Raw genomic sequence first — 17,905 nt, 5'->3', positions numbered from 1 at the left:
GATTGTAGTTTTGTAAAAAAAAAAGTTCATGGATTGTAGTAGGCATCGTGATGTTCAAGTGCAATAACATTTGTGATCTTAAAGTGCTTATCCTTCAACTATATTCTACCTATGACGAACGACATTATTATCTCTTCGGTTAACCCCTATGACCAACCATATTCTACATGTATTCTAGTAGGCACCCATGAGCCAACTGTTTAAAACCATTCTCCACCCATTGTTAGTGAAAATATTATTCCTTGGTTAAGATTCTAAAATATCTGCAAGCCACATCTATCTCACCCACACTTGAATAAGCTTGTTTACAATTGTTCAAGTAAAAAGTTATTTTTTAAATGTTTTATAAGTTTTGAGCTACAATGTATTGCTATTGCGACATCAAAGTGATTATTAAAAGAGGTTTCAACCAATCACCTCGAATGGGAGAATGCAAATAACTACTTCAATAATCGGAGAAAAGTAGCTCTTGTAGGTGTTTGATTGGTCTCAATGTCAAATTGTAGAGTAAACAATGTCTTTGAGATAGAAACAATGGATTATAATAATACCTTCATCTTATTTGTTTTCTTTTAGGCATGAAGAGCAAGATTATATTTAGAAATGATTGATTCATATTTGTGTTAGGATTTTGCAAAGCCCCATTGTTCCAATAAAGAAAATTGCCACATTAGTACTCCCTTCAACTTTCGTACATATGCTTTCACTCCATGTCTACCATTGAATACAATTGCGTTGCGCATATTCCAATTATGACGCAATCCCCAATATCTCAAAAATAGAAAAACGATCTCCATCTCTGATTTTGGGTCAACCTGTGTAAATTGTACAAACACCCACTGTCTAGGTGTCAAATAACACCGTGATAAGACTTGCCAAATTTGAGAAATGTAACTCCAAATTTGACAAGCAATCAGACATTGTATAAATCGATGAGTACTATCTTCCATTTGAACAGTGCAAAAAAACAATTACCCGTTGCTAGTCCATGACGCTTTAGAGCTAATCCCAAAGGCAATCCTCCAATCAAAACTCTTCAAATGAAGACCTTTGCTACAAGTGGCGATTTAGAATGCCAACTACGTTGTAAGATCCTGCCACCACCCATGATCAGATTTGTGTATTCTCCATTCTTCGTCAGCCTTAGATGATAACCATCCAAGAGACTCAACAGAGCAATGATACAAAAGATTAGTAGTCACTTGTAACAACGACGTTTAACACTTTAAACACCAATCAATTCACCGTTGTTCTCCTGTTTGTAGAGGTAAGGGACCTTACATCAATGGAATATTTTGTAGTTGTTAGCAAATAAACCCATAACTAGGCGGAATGCGTAATAATTGTTGTGCTTCAACAAACTCCAAAATTCTTTGAGATGGAGCCTCAATTCTCTCTCTCTCTCTCTCTCTCTCTCTCTCTCTCTTATTGTAATTGTTAGGAGAAACAGGTCCCTCCGGATGGGAAGAGTACGAGCCGATTTCAGATGGATCCGGATGAGGTCAGATCCAGAACTGGATTGGTCGGAAGGCATCAGGTCGGATTTGGAGATGAATCCAAATGAGGATATATCTATAAATATGTTTTGATGTGCCTACTACATGCATAGTTCCTAATATTCGCGTACGTCCAATTTACTGGACGTACGCGAACGTTTGCAAACGTATGCGTATGATACGCGATATTCGTTTGGCTTTTTTTTTTTTTGACTTTTTTTTGGTTTTTTTTTTTTTTGATATTCATAATATTTTGTGAATAGAAGTGACATCTGACACACATACACACACTCTCTCTCTCTCACACGAGAACTAACAGATTTTCTCTCTCTACAAAATCTAGATATCTAATATACATACATATTACATACTCCCTCACACAGACAAAACCCATAGCTCCTCTCTCTCTCTCTCTCTCTAGAGTCTAGATATACACTCAATCACTGTCTCCTCACACATGCAAAACAGGGCTTCTTTCTCTAGACCACACACGCTCTCTCTCTCTCTCTCTCTCTCCCCCTCACACACACACACACACTATGTACACCATATACACCATATGTATATATAATATATCTATGTACCGCGTATGGATTTCAATCATACTTGGAGCCTTTTCACGTATGAGTATGATACGAATATTGGCGTTTGAGTATGACACGAATGGGACGTATGACTAGAACTATGACTGCATGCCATATTTGTAAATAGCCCATTCAGTGTATTAGTGTAAATACACCTAGGACTAATAATCAGAGAGGGTGAGTTGTAGAAGGGTGTACTGAATGTGAGCTAACTAAGAGAGAGTGAGAGTAACTTTGTAACTATCTGTACACTAAGAAGAAGAGCTCAAGGTTGTTGCCGTAGAGATTCCTGATGTATCCCTCTTGCTTTAGTGATTAGTTTGGAGTTTGTGGACTCCATTGGTTTTTCCCATTCAGGGTTTTCCACATTAACATATGGTGTCTTTGAGTATGTACATTTCATTTCATGTTCTTCCCTCTCCTTTGTGTTGGAAGTTTGGTTATGGCTGACTCCATATCTAACAGTAATTAGCACTTGGATATCCCTTATTTCACTAGATATGTATGGGTTGTCTTAGAGCTAGCTCCTAATGCAAGCATATGATAAGGATTTAATCGATAAATAGATGAGAGAGGAGGGTGGTCGGGTGGATCGACACCTTTCTTTCTCTCTCTCCTTTCTTATTAATCTATCTTTGTTATCCTTATCATATGCTTACTTTAGAACATAACTCTAACAGGTTGAACCCATGACCATGTGGTCTCCATTGGTCAACCTTACCAATTGAGCTCTCTCTCTCTCTCTCAAAAATCTTGTAACGGAATTTGAATGGGTCACGGGTTCAAATCTAGTCTCATAGGTCATATTTGATCTAATCTCTCTCTCTCTCTCTCTCTCTCTCTCTGGTAAAAGCAAACAATTATATTAATTGTATGTCAAATTATAGGTCAACCTTACCAACTGAGCTCTCTCTCTCTCTCTCAAAAATCTTGTAACGGAATTTGAATGGGTCGCGGGTTCAAATCTAGTCTCATAGGTCATATTTGATCTAATCTCTCTCTCTCTCTCATTCTCTCTTTGGTAAAAGCACAATATTATATTAATTGTATGTAAAATTATAGGTCAACCTTACCAATTGAGCTCTCTCTCTCTCTCTCTCTCTCTCTCAAAAATCTTGTAACGGAATGAATTTGAATGGGTCACGGGTTCAAATCTAGTCTCATAGGTCATATTTGATCTAATCTCTCTCTCTCTTTGGTAAAAGCACACAATTATATTAATTGTATGTAAAATTATAGGTGAACCTTACCAATTCAGCTCTCTCTCTCTCTCTCTCTCAAAAATCTTGTAACGGAATTTGAATGGGTCTCGGGTTCAAATCTAGTCTCATAGGTCATATTTGATCTAATCTCTCTCTCTCTCTCTCTCTCTCTCTCTCTTTGGTAAAAGCAAACAATTATATTAATTGTATGTCAAATTATAGGTCAACCTTACCAACTGAGCTCTCTCTCTCTCTCTCTCTCAAAAATCTTGTAACGGAATTTGAATGGGTCGTGGGTTCAAATCTAGTCTCATAGGTCATATTTGATCTAATCTCTCTCTCTCTCTCTCTCTCTCTCTCTCTCTCATTCTCTCTCTGGTAAAAGCACAATATTATATTAATTGTATGTAAAATTATAGGTCTACCTTACCAATTGAGCTCTCTCTCTCTCTCAAAAATCTTGTAACGGAATTTAAATGGGTCACGGGTTCAAATCTAATCTCATAGGTCATATTTGATGTAATCTCTCTCTCTCTCTCTCTCTGGTAAACGCAAACAATTATATTAATTGTATGTAAAATCAACTTAGGTACAACACTTGTTAGTCTCTTCTAACTATCATATGCCTATGTATGGAGAGGGACGTCCTATAATGCCATTAAAAAACCTGAATATGCATTTGAGGAAATGATCCCCACGTACTTTAACATCCAAAAATTCCATATGAGAACACCTTAATGTTTTTTTATATAGGCTTTCACCCCATGTCTAGTATCAAACATGAAAGCATTATGCATATTCCAATTGTGTTGCAGTAATGTAAAAATTGGAACAATATCTCCATCTCATCATTTGAACCATTTTGAACATATTGAGAAAAAACCCATTGTTGAGATCTCAAACAACAACGGGTTAAAACTTGCCAAATGTGTTGGGATTACGGTCCCTTCGGATGGGATGGTCGGATATCGGAGATGAATGCCGACAAGCCCGGTTTCAGTTTCGGATCCGGATGACGAAGACCCCGGTTTCGGTACCGGATGACGAATGTACCCGGAGAGCGATCCGGATGCAGGGACATATCCGTGAATATGTTCGCTATGGGCCCCTGAGGCTACAGTTGTAAATAGCCCAAAGTCATATAAGTATAAATATGACTTAGGGCAAACAGTTTTACTGTTGCTTCTTATTTTTCTGTTTTTCCACTTTAGAGGAGTGAAGAGGGAGCAGCCGTGAGAGAGAGAGAGATAGAGCGCGAGTGAGGAAGAGGACGACGCCTCTGTGTATTTCCGCCGCCTGTGGCGAGGACAGCGAGCTCAAGGTCGTCGCCTTGGAGCTCGTCATTGTATACTTCTCTTTGTATAGTGTTGTTTGGAGTCTTGTACTCCCGTGGTTTTTTCCCATCTAGGGTTTTCCACGTTAATCCCTGTGTACTCGTGTATTTCTCTCTTTGGTTCCTATTTTCTGCTCCATTGATCCGCGATTACTCGGTTGTGGCCGGGTGAAGAAGGTGAATCGAAGCGTTGATCACCAACAAACTGGTATCAGAGCGACTGTTGCAGAAAATGGAAGGCGGCGGCAGCGGGCAGCCGGGGATGATGGTGCTGAATGCACAGAATTACGCCGACTGGAAGATCAAGATGGAGGATCTTCTGATTGTTCGGGACCTGTACGAACCGATTGACAGGTCGGAAATACCGAAAGGGGTACTTGAGTCGGAATGGAGGCTTCTGAACCGGAAAGCCGTTGCAACCATTCGGCAATACGTCGACGTGAGCGTCCTACAACATGTGGCAAACGACACCAACGCATATGAAATGTGGAAGAAGCTGTCGGGCCTCTACGAGAGGAAGAATGCGTTGAATCGGACCTCCCTGATGAGGAAGATAGTGAATCTCAAGTACCGGGACGGCGAGAGTATGGTGGAACACGTAAGCACGTTCATGGGATTCGTGAATCAGCTTGCGGCGATCAAGTTCCCGTTGGAGGATGCAATGCAAGCCATCATCCTGATGTGTACATTGCCGGAAAGCTGGGAGAACTTGGTGGTGACTCTCAGCACCTCCTGCACCGAAGATAACTTGTCCTTGCAAACGGTAAAGACAAGTATTTTGAACGAAGAAGCGCGTCGGAGAGATAAAGAACCGGCCTCCGACCCGAAGGCGCTGCTTACCGAATCAGATCGGGGAAGACAATGGAACCGGAGTCCGCAAAGACGGGAGAAGTCGGGGACCCGGTCGCAGTCAAGAGGAAGGCCCACATGCTTCCACTGTGGGAAGCCGGGGCACTTCCGAAAGAATTGTCGGCATTACCGAAAAGACAACGGAGCCGACGACACCGATTCGAAGAAGTCACCGGAGAGAAACGGTGCATACCGGGGAGCCATGGACCGGAGAGGTTCGGATCGGCGAGGGCAGGACCGGAAAGGAACGACGGCACTCGCGGCAAGTGAGGAAGAAATCATGCTCATCACCGAAGAAGGTGAGCTAAACATTGCCGGCGATGAGACGACCTGGGTGGTCGATTCCGGAGCATCGTTCCACCTGACCCCGGAGAGAAGATACTTCTCATCCTACACAGCCGGTGAGCATGGCTGTGTTCGGATGGGAAACGAAGGTACGTGCCGGATTGCCGGCATAGGAGACGTGTGGTTGACAACCCCGACCGGATGCAAAATGCTGCTGAAGAATGTCCGACACGTTCCGGAGGTCCGACTGAACCTGATTTCGGCCGGGAGGCTAGATGATGAAGGCTACACGGGTAGCATCCAGAACGGCGTAATGAAGTTCAGCAAGGGGAGCCTGATAGTGGCTCGGGCCCGGAAAGACAACACACTGTACCTGATGAATGCCCGGTTATGTCCGGAAGAGCTGAATGTGGCAGCCGACACTGCCGGTGAGCTGTGGCACAAAAGACTGTGCCACATGAGTGAGAAGGGGATGAAGAGGCTTGCAGAAGACAACCTTATCCCAGTGAAGCATGTGCACCTGGAGAAGTGCACCGATTGCCTGGCCGGTAAGCAGAACCGAACTTCCTTCCACTCAAGGCCACCGACGAGACGTAGCGCACCATTGGAGTTGGTGCACACTGATGTGTGTCAGGTAGAAACGAAGTCACATGGCGGAGCCCAGTACTTCGTAACATTCATCGATGATCATAGCCGAAAACTGTGGACGGCACCGATGAAGACAAAGGACCAAGTGTTGTGCGTCTTCAAAGAACTCCACGCGAGAGTGGAAAGGGAATCCGGCAAGAAGCTGAAAGCGATACGAGCGGATAACGGAGGGGAATACCGGGGGCAGTTCCAGGAGTACTGTCGCTCGAAGGGAATCCGACTCGAGTTTACTGTGCCGAAGACGCCGGAACTGAACGGGCTGGCCGAGAGGATGAACCGGACCATAATGGAGAGGGTCCGGAGTATGCTGGCACATGCGAAATTACCCAAGGGATTTTGGGCTGAGGCAATGTCGACGGCGACATATGTGATAAACAGATCACCCTCAGTACCTTTGGACGGAGACACGCCGCAGAGAGTGTGGACCGGTAGGGAAGTATCCTACCGGCATCTGAAGGTGTTCGGGTGTCTCGCATACGTGCATGTGGCAAAGGACCGGAGAGGAAAGCTAGATCCAAAGACCCGGCCATGCATATTCCTCGGTTACGGCGACGACGAGTTCGGCTACCGAGTATGGGACCCGGTTGACAAGAAGATATTCCGGAGTCGTGATATCATCTTCATGGAGAACAAGACACTCGCCGACTGGGAGTCGGAGAAGAAGATGAAGAGCTCCAAGTCGACCGGTGAGGATCAACTCTACGAGGAGCAGTCCCGACCGGCAAGGGACCGGTTAGCACTCGAGGATCCGGCCGAAGACGGTGAAGAAACAGAACCGGCCGAAGAAGATGAAAATGATACCGGAACCGGCCCCGATCCCGAAATGGATTCGGATGAAGAAGAAGAATCGGAAGAACCGGTTACTGAAGCTCCGGAACGGAGATATCCTCTAAGAGAGAGAAGGGCCCCCCGGAGATTTCCGGAACCAGAGCACGTGCTGCTAACCGACGAGGGGGAGCCGGAGAGCTTTGAAGAAGCAAAGCATGACACCCAGAGCCGCAGGTGGTTGAGTGCCATGCAGGACGAGATGGATTCCCTGCATGAGAACCACACATATGAACTTGTGGAGTTGCCGAAAGGAAAACGGGCACTCCGTAACAAGTGGGTGTTCAAGCTGAAACCGGGAGATGCCGGAAACCCCCCGAGATACAAAGCCAGGATCGTGGTGAAGGGGTTTCAGCAGAAGAAGGGCGTCGACTTCGACGAGATATTTGCCCCGGTAGTGAAGATGACCTCCATCCGGACGGTGCTGAGCATAGCGGCAAGCATGGACCTCGAGGTAGAACAGATGGACGTGAAGACGGCATTCCTTCACGGTGACCTCGAAGAAGAGATCTACATGCAGCAACCGGAAGGATTCGAGAAGAAAGGGAAGGAGCACCTAGTATGCCGGTTGAAGAAGAGCCTTTACGGACTGAAGCAGGCTCCCCGGCAATGGTACCGGAAGTTCGACTCCTTCATGACCGACGAAGGGTACCTCAAAACGCAGTCCGACCACTGCGTGTTTGTGAAGAAGTTCGAAGGAGGAGACTCTCTAATACTCCTCCTGTACGTGGACGACATGTTGATCGTCGGACGGGACCAGGTCAATATACGGATGCTGAAGAAGGCTCTTCACCGAACCTTCTCAATGAAGGACCTGGGTCCGGCGAGGCAAATACTAGGGATGCACATCATCCGGGACCGGAAGAAGAAGCAGTTGTGGCTGTCACAGGAGAAGTACGTGACGAAGGTGCTTCACCGGTTCAACATGTCGGAAGCGAGACCGGTCGGATCGTCCCTCCCGACAAACTGCAAGTTGTCCAGCAAGCAAAGTCCCAAGACAAAGGCTGAAAAGGAGGATATGATGAAAGTGCCGTATGCCTCAGCCGTCGGGAGCTTGATGTACGCCATGGTGTGTACGAGACCGGACATCGGATATGCAGTCGGAGTGGTGAGCCGGTACATGAGCAATCCCGGCAAAGAGCATTGGAACGCGGTCAAGTGGATACTCTGATACCTGAAGGGCACAGCAAACGTGTGCCTCCGATTCGGCTCCGGAAAGCCCGAACTCGACGGCTTTACCGATTCGGATATGTCGGCTGATGCAGATACCAGCCGGTCCACATCAGGGTATGTGATGACGTATGCAGGGGGAGCTGTTTCATGGCAGTCGAGGCTGCAGAAGACGGTTGCGCTGTCAACCACGGAGGCGGAGTACATGGCGGCTGTTGAAGCCGGCAAGGAAATAATATGGATGAAGGACTTCATTAGAGAGCTCGGTATCCGGCAGGAGGAGTACCGACTCTACTGCGACAGTCAGAGTGCAATCCACCTTGCAAAGAACGCGGCCTATCACTCCCGGACGAAGCACATCCAGCGAAGATATCACTGGATCCGGGAAAGGATAGAAGACAAGGAGTTCGTGCTGACGAAGATCCACACGGACGAGAACGGGTCGGATATGCTGACCAAGGTGCTCACACCCGACAAGCTGGAAGCATGCCGGAAGAGGATCGGATTGGAGAGACATCCCATGCCGAAGTGAAGGGGGAGTTTGTTGGGATTACGGTCCCTTCGGATGGGATGGTCGGATATCGGAGATGAATGCCGACAAGCCCGGTTTCAGTTTCGGATCCGGATGACGAAGACCCCGGTTTCGGTACCGGATGACGAATGTACCCGGAGAGCGATCCGGATGCAGGGACATATCCGTGAATATGTTCGCTATGGGCCCCTGAGGCTACAGTTGTAAATAGCCCAAAGTCATATAAGTATAAATATGACTTAGGGCAAACAGTTTTACTGTTGCTTCTTATTTTTCTGTTTTTCCACTTTAGAGGAGTGAAGAGGGAGCAGCCGTGAGAGAGAGAGAGAGATAGAGCGCGAGTGAGGAAGAGGACGACGCCTCTGTGTATTTCCGCCGCCTGTGGCGAGGACAGCGAGCTCAAGGTCGTCGCCTTGGAGCTCGTCATTGTATACTTCTCTTTGTATAGTGTTGTTTGGAGTCTTGTACTCCCGTGGTTTTTTCCCATCTAGGGTTTTCCACGTTAATCCCTGTGTACTCGTGTATTTCTCTCTTTGGTTCCTATTTTCTGCTCCATTGATCCGCGATTACTCGGTTGTGGCCGGGTGAAGAAGGTGAATCGAAGCGTTGATCACCAACAAAATGTTCGATAAGTACTTCCTGGAAATTGTACACACTATTGGACATTTAATGAACCTATGTGTACTATCCTCCAATGGAACAATGCATCTCTGTCTCTGTCTCTGTCTGTATGTCCATCTCTCTCCGTGACCACACCCAATCCTTGCACGAATTTCAATCATAGCCATAATGTGCACTCGCGATTGTAACATTCATTGGTAAAGTTCTTGAACATCGAGAGCCACTACTCACTTTCACATGTATCATGTGAAATGTAATATTTTTGGTCTCATATTTATATTTGACCTGTGAATACGATAATACAATCTATCTATCTATCTTTGTGTGTGTCACACAAGTTAGGTTTTGAGGTAACATCATTACCCAATAATGAAGATATGCATTGGAAAACTAGTGGAGAATGAAATGGTTGTTGGAGATTCTAATTGTCAGAAATTACGGAATGCTCTTATTGTAGTCTCCAACTTCTTTGTGCAGCAAGCTAAGATTAAACAAAGTAATTACACTAGAGGTTTGTTGAATGCAAAGAGAGGTTTGGCTTCTCTTCAAATTCTGCAGGAAAAACAACCTCATTCTCAATATATCCATTCTGAATTGCAAAATGTTATGATGTTGATTTCTTCTTTGCAGCAAAAGCGTGCACAATTTTCTTTTCAAACATCTGCAGCAAGATGGTGTGCAAAAGGTGACACCATGTCAAAATATTTTTTTAAAAATGTTACGCCTAAAAGAAATAAGATCCAGATTGTGTAGTTAAAAAGATCTGATGGTTCTGTCACAACGGATAGAGTTGAAATGAGGCATATTGTAGCCGATTATTATAAGTCTCTGTTATTAACAGATATTCCGAATGATGAAGTTTTACAAATGCGTGAAAAAGTTTGGACTGCTACTTCAGTCAAGGTAACATCTCAGATGTCACATCAACTTCTCCATCCATTTTCCTCTTTTGAAATTTTGCAGGTTATCAAAGCTATTGGGACAGATGTCTGCCCGAGAGTAGATGGAATGGGCAGAGAATTTTTCCTTACATACTGGGACCTAATTGCTAATGATTTACTTGCGGCATTTCAAGAAATGTTTAGTACAGGTATTATGCCACAAATGTGGAAAGAGGGCTTGGTTTGCCTCATTCCGAAAGTTGATGTAGTCACAAATGAGGTTAAGGGTTGACACCCCATTACTCTATTAAACACAATTTACAAAATATATGCCAACTTGTTGGCTTTGCGATTGCAGCCGTTTCTTCCGGACATTGTGCATGCATCTCAGATAGGATTTATGCAGGAACATAATATCTTTGATAATGTTTTTTTGTTTTGGGAGTTAACAGGGATTGCGACGAAGACTAAAGAGGACCTCACAGTTCTTTTATTAGATTTTGAGAAGGTATATGATAGAGTTAATTGGGACTTCATGGAGTGTTCATTTTTGAGACTAGGCTTTCCGATCCAATGGTTTAGGGTTGTAGCTTCTTTGTATTGTGAGGCGTTTAGTTCGGTCTTGGTAGCTGGTGGGCAAACTAGAAAATTTTCTATTTCGCGTTCTGTACGTCAAGGTTGTCCATTGGCCCCATCCTTGTTTTTGCTAGTAGTGGAAACATTTTCAATGTATTTAAATTCTTCCCAAGTTTCTCTTAAGGGTTTGCCTTTGCCCTTAATGCAGCAACAACAGCTGGATTCAGAATTTGTTGATGATACAACAATTTATGTCCAAGGTAATGATGATAATTTAATAAATTTACAAGTAGCGGTGGAGGAATTTTGCTTGGCCTCGGGGGCAAAGATAAATTGGCATAAATCTCTTGGTTTTTGGGTATCACCAAATCCGTTGCCTACTTGGATGCCTTCGTAAGAATTCGAATGGGTTCCTGATGGAACCACTATTCATTACTTTGGTTGCCAAGTGGGACTTCACGTTAATGTTGATGTGTTAGTTAAGAAGAAAATTGTTGCTTTGGGATTTGGTTGACTTATCATTTGCAAGCCGTGTACTCGTAGCTAATCAGGTTCTTCCGGCAACTATTTGGTATATTGCTTCTACTACATTGTTTGCTAGGTCATGTATTTTGCAGGTCCAACGTCTTATTTGCAATTACATTTGGGGAGGAAAAATAGGTCAGAATAAAAGGCCTAAAGTAGCTTGGGCAATATTGATTGCTCCAAGACAAAATGGTGGGTTGGGGTTGGTGGATCTGGAATCGCAATGTAAGGCCTTGCTCTCTAAATTTGTGTGTAGAGCTATGTTGCCAATGCAAGGTATTTGGAGTTAGCTAATGATGCATAAGTTGTCTACTATCTATTTGACAATTGGCGGAGTTTGGCAACTCTCGTTAAGGTGGACATTTATTTAGAATTTTCATTTCTTTAAAACATCCTTACCAGAAGATAGATTTTTTAATGGAATTCTCACAAGTTGGGTTGATGTTAAGAAATTTTTGGTCCGAAAAATGCCTTTGACAATGGATGATTTGTTGAGACAGCCTTTGGCCTGGAATTTTCTCTTCTCTAATGCGAGAGGTTTTTTGCTTGGTAGCCGCCCCAGGCTATATTGGGCTGCTTTGGATGCATCAGTTGCATGTAATGTTCTTTCATGGGGATGCCATGTTATGAATCGTCCGTTACAATCTTTATCAATGCATTCACTTCGAGGAGGTGTTGTTATGAGTAATGATATGCAAGTGGCATTGGGACAATGATGGCTTCATGGTCTCCCTTAAGTAATCAGATATGGTTTGGTTATTTTTCTCCTTTAAAAGTTATTTTAGGAGTTACGGGCGATGCTATGTATTTTAATGTTGATGATGAGGGTAGGTTGCGGCATGTATACTTTGCATAAGATGTGTGGATGTCCACAAACACTTTGGCCATTCGAGTAGTCGCAAGATCGGGGAAAAAATGGTCTTTGGATCCACCCTTTCAAGAATGCTTGTTGTATTGCTCATTGTGGGTTTTTCAAAAAAAACATCTTCAAAATTTAGATTGGGATCCGGCTAATTATCAATGGAAAAAGCCAAGTTATGGTGGATATGGTAAACATTTGGAGTTTTTCCAATTTTTAGTTAAGCTAGGTAGAAATTTATTGTTGCAATCAAAGTATAAATGTCCAGCTGCCATGAAGCACTGGTCTGAGAATAATGTGCAGGAATTACAACTTGCAAAATTTTGGAAATGGTTGTGGAGCATGCAATTGCTGAAAAAAGTCATTTGCTTTCGATGGCTGCTGATTCATTATGCTCTTCCTGTTGGTGATTGGTTGAGACAACATCAACAATATGCTTGTAAATTGCATTGTGGCGCACCTATTGAATCGATTTTGCATGTGTTTTGATTATGTCCCAAGATCAAGAAATTTTGGAGTAAGTTGTTTTTATTGTTGAGACAACACTACTCTCGATCAATATTCTCTTGGGCTAAAGTATTGTGGGGTGTCCAACATGGAGAGGTTATGAGGTATGAAAGTATGCATGCTTCTCATGTTTTTCATTTTTCTTATGGACACCTCTCTCTCACCTCGTTTCCTTCTTCTATTTCATGGTTCAGAATTAAAAATCTGGTCATTTGGCGTACAATTACGTCATTGGCTCTTTGGATAATATGGAAACCGAGATGTAATTCTGTTTTTAACAATGCCCATATACAGCTCAACACTATGCTTATTGAATTCTGGATGTTGTTTGTTCACACACTTCATGGCCATATATGATGATCTGCAGGGTTCGGATGATGTTTTGTGGCAACGACAAGTGGCCTTTAAGAACCAATGGCAAGGACTCCAATTATTTGCAGAGACAACTGTTGGTCCAAAGTGGAATTATGCCATACCTTCGTTTATGTTGGATAGTGGATAGCAAGTATTGTTCTACTTGTTCATACATCACAACATCTGTATCATTTGATGTACTAGCTTTTGTATCTTACAAAAAGAAGTGAGATGAAATGTCTCCTTCTGTTTTTCTTATGTAGACTTTTTCAAGTAATATACTAAGGTGTATCTTCCTTACAAAAAAAAAAAAAAAAAACTAGTGGAGAATGCATATCACTTCTTGGATGCGCAACACATAATATAAATCATGAGAAGTACGATCACTTGTTAGACATACATGATAATTTAAGTTTCATATTCAAATCTCCACTGAGATGGCTGAGCGCAAATGTATTTGCATTATTGTTCTATAGTGTTTACTAGAGAGTAATAGCACCTCTTCAATGGCTCATTTACAAAATATGTTTATTTTGCTCTATAGGTCAATTTTTGCCTCCCCATGGGTGACTGAAAAATCTAATCCCTCTCTCTATCAAACAAAGAGTAGTCAACAATTAAGCATTTAACTCACATGAGGTATAATTAATTAAAATATGTGAAAAATTAATCATATTAACGCACATGCAGAATTATATTGAGGACTAGCACAATCTATAGTTGCTTGCTTGGACAACATTTCTGTCTACATCTATAAACCAAAGAATGATAATGCTTAATAAGATAAGAGACAGAAAGACAATGTATTCTATGATACAAGCCACTCTCTCTAATATTTTGATGCAATTTGGACCTACTACACATATGTGGATAGGTTTATTTACTCCATTGGAGATTTTAATTATACTAAAACCTTATAACGGAGAAGAAGCTTTTATGACCTCTGATGTGCAATATGATAGTAGGTTAACTTTCACACATACAAAACCTGATTTGTGTAGTTTTAGTTTGAATAAAGAAGAGAGGGTGATCACAAATATGGATCAAATTGGTTCTTAGATCCGTATCCACAAAGGTGATTTCATTTTGCAGGATTTAGATTATGGAAAGGAGACCAATATCTTGATTAACTTGGGATATTAGAGAATTATATTGGAAAATGTGGGTTCAAGCTCAAATAAAACATGTACCTTTTTTTCAATATTTTGTGAAGACGGTTAGGAATGTATAAGATGCAAGATCATGGAAAGAACCGACCACAAATGTTTCCTAGAGATGGAATGGACTTTCTCCACAATATCTCAAGCAATTTTGGAAATAATCGTGATGCATAAAAATGAGTAGGAAAATTGTTTGTCTATGTTGGTTGTTGGTTCATAGAGCAATGCCAATTAATGGTTTGTGAAAAGAGAAGGTAGACAATTTGTGATGGAAATATGGAAAAGAATAACTTTGGAGCATCCCCCACAGAAATAGAAAAATTCTACTATCGATAGTCGTAAACACTGTTAATACTAGTATATCCTCAAGTAATGTATACATGGGGTCGGTATTATGATCAATAGCACAAGATAAACCAACGGTATATGAACAAGAGGATGTTGCAGATTCTCTTGCTATGAGACGTGTTTTGATGCAAAAAACATTTATACCTTTGAATCCACAAATAGAGATTGATAAACTTTAAATATGGCAATTGGTCAGTAGTATCACAATTTGGCACATTTGAAAGGCTCGATGTTTGAAGGTATTCCAAATTGTGTCTAAAAGACCTGCCCAAATGAATTATGGGATTCCGACAAAGATTGGGGCACATAATGTCAAAGGTTCTTTGGATAACATAAAAGGTAATACGCAATAGGCGGAGCTCAAACGATTGGAGTTTCATGCCACATGGGACAAAGGAATATTTTATAGATGGATATTTTATAAGGTGGAATTATTCTATGTTATCCGTGGGACAAAAGGACACGAGGTGTGAAACGAATCTACAGAGACGAGTAGGTCAAGTAGATAAAAAGGGAATCAGCCGAACACTCACAGTCGAGGAAGGTAGAACGAAATATATGTAGTTGAGAATAGAGACCGTGAATTAGGGGAAGTGGTTGAAGTGCGCCAAGGAGAGAATAGGCTATATAAATCGTGGAACAACAGAAGGAAAGGGAGTGGAGAGATATACCTATTTTATGTTTATAAGAAAAGAGAGAGTGAGTGAACAACATTATCGATTGTGTGCCTTGTAATCGATACGTGCAGTAATATACGTATAAGTAATTGGGTCATCCCGGTGTTGTGTTCATCTTTATATGTATTTTCGTTTCTGACTTATTCTTTAAATCGTAAGTGATAATGACCGGTTGTGGCCAGCTATCGTATACCGGATCGGCCTACTCGGCCCTATCATACCCTCCTACGTAACCACCATCCCTTGACCCGATTACTCAGGAGAGTAATTGAAGGTATATCTCCAAGAAGGAGACAACATTCTACTCTACATTGAAGTATTTATTTAAGCAAATAATTAGAACTTAGAAAGGGGCTCATTTCTGAAATGTAATACTCTAGGGTATTGAAGTGCACAATTGGATATATCATTAAACTTAACAAAGGGACAAATGTGGTTGGATATTGTGATTCCAATTCAATCGAGGGTTCCATATGAAGAAGTCCACTTTTAGATTATGCTTCTCCTTAAGGCCAATATTATTTTCTTTGACAAAAAAAAAGCAATTGAATGTCTCATTGACTTAAATGAAAGTGGAGTATAAGTGACATGTTAAATAGAACATGTCACAAAATGGGTAAAAGAACTTATCGAGGAAATTAGGTTGTTGATTAAGGGGCAACATATGTAAATAGAAAAAAACCACTATAGTTGCTTTGCAATTGTAGAAAATCCAAGGTCCATAAGAAAACCAAGTATATTGATTTGAAACGCTACTTCATACAATAATTCATTTTAGATTAGAAGGTGAAGACTGAACAATATTCTTCATATGACAAATATGCAAATGTCTTACATTTCTGAAAACACCACCAAGCTCTAAGAAAAGACCAAATTGATGATACAAGCACTTCAAATTCTCCTAATGATTTTATAAATCTATACCTTCTCCAATGCCTATCATATATCCATATGTGAATGTTCTTGTTTCCATGTAGTAAATAATTTTGCAAGTCATGTGTGGAAATCCACTACATCATGAAACAAGTACTTGGGTCACAAAAAGGGTAATTTGTTCGCATTGAAGGACCATTGACGTTGAGTTTGTTATGATGGGGAACCAGTAGTTGCGAAGAGGTTAGTAATTATGTTGTTAATTCCTCGAATACAACAAAATCTACCATCAATTGCAAGATTAGCATATATTGGTTTTGAAGTAGCCTTTGAAACGTCAAATGCAGAAGTCCAAAACATTAAGAGATAAGCATTTGGGCTAGGAGAAAGAAAAGGTGTCTTGTTGAGCTCACAACACTTGGAAAATTAAGCAATTAGTGATCAATTGTGGAACCATGTTAATTTAGGCGAAGACGCATGATAATGGAGCAAAGTATCTTTGATATGCATGGTTAATATACCTCAAATAAAAGGGAAACCACTTGGCAAAGTTGGTGGATGTTACCTATAAGTATCCTTTTAAGTATGGAAATCCATATCACGAGATAATAGTCGAGTAACCACAAACAATGGACAATATGTGTGACTATTCAAAAAGGTTCATGGTTCAAACAAGTAGAATACATTTTGTATACATGCAAGTATTTTAAATAGTATTTAGAGTGTTGCTTTGTGTTTTTAAACAACTACAGTTCAAACTAGTAGATTGACATAATTCCTAGACTTAGGCAGTTAACATTATGATCTACATCATCAATTAGAATTTCACATAGCCATGGAGAATATGATACCATCATAGGCTCCTAGGCTTAGGCAATCAACACTATGTCCTCAACTAGATTTTCACATAGGCTTCCTCATGGAATAAACCTTTGACCACACACCCTTCGACAATCAATGTGTGCTAACTCCTTTGAATGATGATGGAAAGGAGACAAAATGTGTGAAACTATGGAAAGAACTATGGTGGCTATCAAAACATCTCAAATCTAGAAAGCCAAACACAATCATATGCATGAGATGATACCATTGCAGTCAATACATTCTCCAAACAATAAATTTTCATTGATCAGGACAATAATTGTTAAGCTTTTCCTATCAGCAATAGAGTGTGGTTAAATAGTGTAAAAGGGCAAAGAAATACAATCTTTTTAGTTCTGCAACTAACAAAAGAAAAGACTATTCTTCTTGGCCTATTATATAACTTTAATGCAGCAACAAGGCTTTCAGTAGATTATACGTTCCAATTTCCTATGGCAATACAATATATAGATTACATAATTGATCACAATCATTAGATTTTGATAGAGTGATTGCTTGGATCTACAAGTCTTGAGACCAAAAAAGATGGAAAAGAAAGAGTCACATGCTGGCATTGCTGTGATCTTGATAGAAACTAATAGCTTATGCAGAAATGAAAATTTGTTCACTAACATTAAGAATGAAATAGGTGGAGCTCACTTCCGCCAAAATAGGCACAAGGATAGAAAATGAACATTTCACAAATATAGAAAGCCTAAATGTATTCTCTAATACAAAA

The sequence above is a fragment of the Azolla caroliniana genome, unplaced genomic scaffold (assembly GCF_043228905.1).
Source record: "Azolla caroliniana isolate FFs.n. ecotype wild unplaced genomic scaffold, voAzoCaro1.0.p SCAF_1, whole genome shotgun sequence".
NCBI classification, from domain to species: Eukaryota; Viridiplantae; Streptophyta; class Polypodiopsida; order Salviniales; family Salviniaceae; genus Azolla; species Azolla caroliniana.
This window is presented reverse-complemented; position numbering follows the sequence as displayed.